Genomic DNA, 8,093 nt, shown 5'->3' with positions numbered 1-8,093 from the left:
CAACGAAGCAGGCAGAGGCAGCCCCTCAAATGGATCATAGGTGAGGCAGAGCATTTCCTGGGGCTTCAGCTTATCACATAAACACACTCCTGACACAGCTGGTGGGAATGGAAGTCACTTGTGTCCTGACTCAGCTCTATGCTGTCTTCCAATACAGAGGGCAGACAGGAATACATCTGCTGGTTTCTGTGCGCTCATGAAATGAACACAGTTCAGAGCACAGGACAGTGAATGGAAAGCGGTGCTGTCCAATAGAATTCTATGGAGAGATAACTGCATTTGCATTCAACTGACGTAAAAAATCAATAATTGATTTTATTACTTGTTTTTGAGACCAGGCTTCCCTCTTAGCCCAGGCTGGCCTGCAGTATGTAGCCAGGCCAACTGTCTCACAGTTTCTGTTGACACTGTCATCAAAAGCAACTTGGGGAAGAAAGGGTTTATTTCAGTTTACAACTCTGGGGTCACACTCTCATCACTGAAGTCAGGGCAGGAACCTGTGAGAGGACCAGGCCTGACCTCCCTCCCCCACAAAAAAAGTCATCAGTTCCAGGAACTAGGCCATACAGAGAAAACTATAAAATCCCCTCCCCAAGAAACTGCCTGAGGATACCCACAAGAATGGAAAGTACCTTATCTCAGGGTGGGGCATCTGAGCAGGGCAGCCCACTGACCTAAAGTTCCTGAGGTCTGTAGATAGCTCACTCATTCTTAGCTAAGTTAGTCAGCCAATCACTTTGTAACAAGCTTGCCCTTGCTGAATGTCATCCAATAGTGTAACTGCTAAGCTGGGGATTCCCAGTTCTTAAACCCCAATAAAAATCCTGCCATGCAGCTGCTCAGGGCTCTCCTCTCTGATCCACTGTGTTGGTGACCTTGGAGAGACTGAGCTTTAGCTGGAATAAAGCTCTTTGCTTTGCATATATGGTCTGGCTCCTGGTGGTCTTTGAGGACCTTATGATCAGGGAATAACACTTATAGATGATCAAATCCTTTAGCATGTTCAGAACTATTTGTAGTCATACTAAGTTACTAATGTAATTACAGGAATAAGCCTTATTTAGCCCCCTGTGTATGTTTTCAAGGTTAAGCCTAGGATAAGGAACTAGAACCAAGCAAACTTTGTCTATTCTGATATATTTTAAAGAGAAAAGTGGTCTTCAAACACTTCAGAGGTCTGCAGAATATGGCATTTAAATATTTAATGAAAAAGTTTTTCATGATAGTGACATATCAGCTCCTGGAAGCACCCCTAAACTCCTCCAGCGAAGAGGCACACGAGAACCTTCACCTGGAGCTTGCTTTAAAAATGACAAAACCCATAGCCAAACTTTGGGCAGAGTGCAGGGAATATTATGAAAGAAGGGGGAGATAGAAAGACCTGGAGGGGACAGGAGCCCCACAAGGAGACCAACACAAAAAAAGGACCCAGGGGTCCCTGCAGAGACTCTAACCAAGGACCATGCATGGAGAGGACCTAAAACCCCTACTCAGCTGTATCCCATAGGCCCAGTCTCCCAAGTGGGTTCCCTAGTATGGGGAACAGGAACTGTCTCTGGCATGAACTCCGTTACTGGCTCTTTGATCACCTGGGGGGGGGGGGGGGATTCACCCTTGCCAGGCCACAGAGAAAAACAGTGCAGGCAATCCTGATGAGACCTGATAGGCTAGGGTCAGGTAGAAGGGGAGGAGGAGGATATCCCCTATCAGTGGACTAGGGGAGGGGCAAAGGAGGAGACAGGGAGGGGGCTACAGCCAGGTTACAAAGTGAATAAATTGTAATAAATAATGATAATAAAACGAGACAAAACTAGCTGGGCTGTGGACTGCCTTTACCTCGATTGCTGACAGCATGCTGTCAGACAGGACAAGCAGGACACTGGGGAGTTGGGTGCCCCACTTTGCCTAGACAAGAAAGGACAGTCCCCCAAGTCCCTACTTCTAGGCCTGGCAGCCAAAGGCTCACGCTGCCCTACCCACCAAGGAGGAACCTGGGGTGATTGTCCAGGTAGTTGGTAAGTCTGTCATTTTTAATAGATCCAAGAGCTGCTTGCTCTGCACTTCCGGCTTCCTCTGGTGAAATTTATCATTCTCAGGTCTATAATGGGTTTGAATACCAGGAAACATTTTATTTACCAGTTTACCAGCAACAACCAAGGCTTAGGCTGCCATCGTGGTTGGTTCTTCCTGTGTAAACACCAGACCTCACGCCTCACTCTCCCAGAGCTGCCGCTTGGTGCAGACACAGATCACCTCCTGAGCAGACTCAGAAAGGAGATTTGCAGGGTAACTTCTACCGCTCCTCCTTCGTTTAAAGGAGCTCAGCGACTGCTCCAAGGATCCGACCACCTATGGCTCATGGCAAATGACTGCACAGAAGAAGTTGTAATGGTTATGTGAGGTCTGAGGATATGAAAACTTAAATTGTGAGGATCTAAGAAAATGTTTTAGGGTCTAGGAAGGTGTTTTAAGGGAGGTTGGGTGGGACCGGGAGGAGAGGAGGGAGGGGGCTACGAGCAGGATGTGAAATAAAGAAAATTTAAAAAAGGCGTTTTAAGTAAGATGTGTAAATTCAGGTTATGAAGATAGAGGATGTGAAAGTTTAAATAGAGACAAGAAAGTGAGTTAAGATATATAAAAGGGGGCACAGTGGTGCACGCCTATGATCCCAGCACATGGGAGGCAGAGGCAGGTGGATCTCTGAGTTCAAGGCCAGCCTGGTCTACAGAGTGAGTCCAGGACAGCCAAGGCTACATAGGGAAACCTTGCCTCAAAATAAATAAATAAATAAACAAACAAATAAATAAACAAATATATGGAATGAAAAATAAACAGACTGTCTCTGACATGAACTCAGTGGCCTGTTCTTTGATCACCTTCGCCCCCCCCCCCGGGGGGGAGCAGCCTTGCCAGGCCACAGAGGAAGACAGTGCAGCCACTCCTGATGAGACCTGATAGGCTAGGGTCAGAGGGAAGGGGAGGAGGACCTCCCCTATCAGTGGACTGGGGGAGGGGCAGGGAGGAGAAGAGGGAGGGTGGGATTCGGAGGGAAAGAGGGAGGGGCTACAGCTGGGACACAAACTGTGTAAATAAACTGTAAGTAATATAAAAAATTAAAATTTAATTAAAAATAAACTTTCCGATTTCGTCCCCTCGCTAGCTGCTGTTGTGCTCATTTTGATGCTGACCAGTCCGAAGCTCAGGTTTAAGTCCCTTTGGTTGTCTTCTAAGCACAGACTTGGAAGCATTCTCATCATGCGAAATCTGCACACAGCCAGGCTCCAGAGAGAGGGAAGAAGCTTCCTTTGCTCTACGGTTTGTAGGCCACTGAAGACTGAGAGCAAACGAACTTTCGCCCCTTCTGCTCCGCAGAAGGCCTCCGTCTTCCCTGAGCTCCTTAAAGAGCGGTCACACTTTTAACCCAAAACTGTCTACTATGACACCAAGTGTGAGTTCCCTGCCTTCTCCCCTAGGCGGGTTTCAGTAGAAACTACAAACAGTGGGGACTCTAACATGTCTAAAACGCATCTCTTTTTGTAAACTTGGTTTCTGTAAGCTTCAGGGAACCTACTTGAATGCGCCTCTCATGGGTCAGATGGACTCCAGATACATAGCCTTGTCGATCAGCAGCCTAAGGTCCCCCCATCTGTTCCCATTCCAGAGGATGGGCTCCACCCCCTTTCCCTGGTTTTGGGACTTCTCTCCCTAAGCTACTAGGACTGTGGACTTAAGAGTTTTAAATGGAGAGATGGCTCAGTGGTTAAGAGCGCTGACTGTTCTTCCAGAGGTCCTGAGTTAAATTCCCAGCAACCACATGGTGGTTCATGTGAGAAAACTCTTCTGGTGTGGTGTGAAGACAGAGCGTTGGTGTGTGTGTGTGTGTGTGTGTGTGTGTGTGTGTGTGTGTGTGTAACATTTTTTTTAAAGTTTCCAATGTATTCAAGAAAAAGATTTCCCCGAACTCCTTAACTATACCTTCTCTCCCTAATACGCATCTGTTCCAGCAGATTTCCAGTCAGTGAAAAACTGCTGCCTTTATGCCCCAGATGGTCCTGAGAGCCTGGGCAGCGAGTGACACAGTCTGTTCTTCCCAGTCTTGGCCAACTTTCCAGATTTTTGGGCCCCCAATGATGACGCCTCAATGTCAGCAGGAAGTTGTCATAGATGAGTGTGTTGCCCCTTGTTCATTTATTACCAACAAAAGGCTGGGATGTTAAGTTTCAAAATCAGGACCAGCAGTTGAGTATTTAACATATCAAAGCACACCTGGCCTCCAGGTTCTCCCAGCATTCCTCAGTCCTTCCCTGTTACAAGGTATGGCTGGCATACTCCCCCTCTCCCTGAACCCTCCAGCCCAGGCTCTTCCTATAGGCTCTTCCTTATATAATCCAGACATTCTGGTTACCCACCTCTCTTTTGTACCTTTGGTCTCCAGGGTGCTGTATTTGATCCTCTCTCTCTTCCCCTCCCCCTTTCCGTACACAGCTCAGGGTCCTGACCACTCTGGACTCTTCACAGATGTGTCTCTCTGGCTATGCTCACCCACAGTTCTATAATACACTTTCTCCTCCACTGTGCCCAGGAGCAGTTCTTTCTCTTTCTTTTTTTGTTCCAATAAGGCATGTCAAGTAAAGTGTGTGGTTTTGTAGAAGTTACCTCTCTTTCTCTCTCTCTCTCTCTCTCTCTCTCTCTCTCTATTTTGTTGTCCCTTGAAAAACTGGTTCTCCAAGTTCTTTATTTCAGTCAGGCTAAGTGAGAACACAGACTATAAACTTTGAACTTTGTGGTGGAAAGATTAGATCCACTCAGCTGTTAGTCCTGTGGAAATGGAAAATGAAAACAAGGCCCTAGCTGCTGGAGTACAGGGAGATGGCAGAAATGGCACATAACAGCTATATAAAATAAACCCAGGCTGAACTCGGTGGCACACACCCTTAATCCCAGCACTCAGGAGGCAGAGGCAGCTGGATCTCTCTGAGTTTGAAACCAGCCTGGTCTACAGAGTGATTCCAAGACAGCCATGGCTACACACAGAGAGACCTTGTCTCAAAAAACAAATTAAAAATAAGAGTAAACCCAGAAAACATTAATCAGAAGTACAGTTTGGATTTGATTATCTGTTCAAAGATCTGACAAATTACACTGCTTGACTAACAAGCAATCATCCTAAAACCCATTAAGACGGCATCTTGGGTCTATTAAATGAAACACCAAATGCTTTGAGCACACCATTAAGAGACGCTGATCTTGGGGCTGGAGAGAGGGCGCAGCAGTGAAGAGCACTGGCTGCTCTTCCCGAGGTCCCTCCTCTCAAGTGCTGGGACTAAAGGCATGCCACACACATGGCTTTACGATGTGAACTGAAAGAGAAAAGCTGGAAGTCCTATCCCTTATCTGGAGATACCTTCTTTAGTCCAGATAAACCCTGCATGTATTTTGCGGATGTTCCTGTTGTTGGGATGGTGACATTTTCATACAGCATTAGCCCAGGGTTAGTACATACTGAATTCTGTTAGAAGCAGTGGCAGCAAGTTAGGCATTTGAACATGTGCACAGAGGCACTGAGGCCAAGCCTGTACCGCACTCAGACAGACAATGCCAGGTTTAGACTCCGCAAGTTGACGCCCCTGTGACATGCAACACCACATAAGCATCCGAATCAACATTGCGCACCGCTGCCTCAGCGCCTGACAAACGCAGCACAACGCACACCTTTGGTCCCGGCGCTCGGAGGCAGAAGCAGGCGGATCTCTTCTGAGTCTGAGGCCAGCCTGGGCTACATAGTGAATTTCAGAACTGCCAGGACTACACAGAGAAACTCTGTCTCAAAAATAAATGTATGTGACACACAAAAATTCTTTGTGTGACAAGAATCTCCATGTTACCAAATAACACCAGATAAAGAAACTAGCTTTTCCACAGCTCTGCTAAATTACCTTGGAGTGAATACTGGGGACTGAAGTCCTTGAAAAAGACTCTTCAGGCTAGTCCTCTTGGTAGTAGAGGCTGGAATGTTGCAGGGGTGAGCAACCTTAGTTGCTGGGCTATCTTTAGTCCCCTGCCCACCACTGATTGTCCACATCTGTGCCATCCATGCAGAGTACCATCCCTTCTATCAGGATAAACTTTTGGCAGGCCTGGCAATGCACATCTTTAATGCCACATCCCAGAGGCGGAAGCACTCTACCGAGTTCAAGGCCAGCCTGGTCTACTAAGTAATTTCCAGGCTAGGCCTTGTCTCAAAACCAGAACAAGCAACTGCCAACGGCCAAAGAAGAAAGGACCCCTGCCCTTGGAATGTATTTTCGGCAGACCTACCAGGCAGCCTCGGCAGTCTCTACACCGGGCTGTGGTAGAGTGTCCTTCTCCCCTGCACCGCGCCTGCCTGCTGTCCCAAGTTATTAAGTAAATGACCAGTCCTTAACTTTATTTTGTTCTGTGACTGCAATCGTGCCACAGTGGAGCAAGTCACTCAGGTCAACCTGAACCGTTTCCCCCGCCAAGGTCACTCACGCCTGGCTCAGAATAAAGGCTCTCTACTAAGCTCTGCAGTGACCACTGTGTTTTACTGTCAAGATGCAGTGTGCAAGAACCATAGGAAAAAAATGAATCTTGCTAGAAAAGACTTGTATGTGATTAGATACAAAAAAGTGCTCATATTGTTTTTCATATTGTTTTACTGTGATTTACTTAAAGGATTGGATTTTTAATGATAAAATGCTTGTCCACTTCAAGCAGTTTTAAAAGGCTGACTTCAAGGGTTTACTTTAGCTTGTATTTCTAAAGGGGCCTATGTGCACATGCGCGCGGGTGTCCACAGAAACCACAAGAGGGCAGCAGAGTCCGAGGAGCTGGAGTTACTGTTGGGAGGCTCCTGGCGTGGAAGATGGGAGACTGGGTCTTCTAGGAGAGAAGCGCATACTCTTACCTGCTCAGCCAGCCCTCCATCCCAGGCAGGGTCAGGCTTAAAACAAGAGTTTAATCTCTTGTGATGCTTGTTAACTTTGTTATCCTTTTAACAGAACCAGGTCATATTTGTTTTATTTTATGTTTGATTTTATTTACGTGTTATTGAGAGAAATGCAGCAGGTCAGGCAGGAACAAGAACACTGCCTGCCAGATTCATCTACAGTTCTACTTAAGCCCACATCTAGTGCTGGGTGGTTTTCTGTCCGCTCCACACAGGCTATCGTCATCACAGAGGAAGGAGCCTTAGCCGAGGAAGCGCCTCCATGAGATCCAGCTGTAAGGCATTTCTCAATTAGTGACCAGTGGGGGAGGGACCAGCCTATTGTGGGTGGTGCTAGTGGTCCTGGGTTCTATAAGAAAGCAGGCTGAGCAAGCTGTGAGGAGCAAGGCAGTAAGCTCCTGCCTCCGGGTTCCTGCCCTGTGTGAGTTCTTGTCCTGACTTCCCTCAGTGATGGGAGGTGATGACGTGTAGGTAAAATCAACCCTTTCCCCCACGTTGTCTTTAATCATGCTGCACCACAGCACAGGAACCCCGACTAAGACACATCTTTTTAACCATCACTTTATGCCTCTGGTCAAAGAGGCATAACCTTGTATGTGGGGTACACTTGTGTACCAAATGGTGAGTTCACTAAGTAATTACAGGCTGGTCTCCATCCTTGTGGTAATCCTCTGCCTCAGGATGACTGTGGTTACAGATGTTCTAGGCCCTGTGTTCCATGCCAATACAGAGGAAACAGGAATGGTGGCCGTCCTAGCACTGGGGAGGTGGAGGTAGGAGAATCAGAAGTTCAAGGTCATCCTTATGTACTTGATAGGTTCAAGAGCAGCCTGCGAGAAGTTGTTCTGGGTACATGTGCAGTAAGACAAACCTGGTCTCTGGCTGCCTGCCTGTATGAGCTCCGACATGTGTCATTAAGATCAGATGTTACAGGAAGGGGTGGGAACAGGAAGAGAACTGTCTGAGCTAATCTGTCAGCGGAGTGGTGGTCACGCCCCCTTCCCCTGAACTCCATGGAGGGAGCCCCAAGTGTTCTCACTCCTGTGTCAGTCTGCATGGCGGGGCCTCTCTAACCTGCACAACAGCTACAATTGAGCAAAGCTACCTTGCAAGTCTTTGTGAG

This window comes from Psammomys obesus, unplaced genomic scaffold, assembly GCF_907164565.1.
Source record: "Psammomys obesus unplaced genomic scaffold, mPsaObe1.curated_primary_1811, whole genome shotgun sequence".
NCBI lineage: Eukaryota > Metazoa > Chordata > Mammalia > Rodentia > Muridae > Psammomys > Psammomys obesus.
This window is presented reverse-complemented; position numbering follows the sequence as displayed.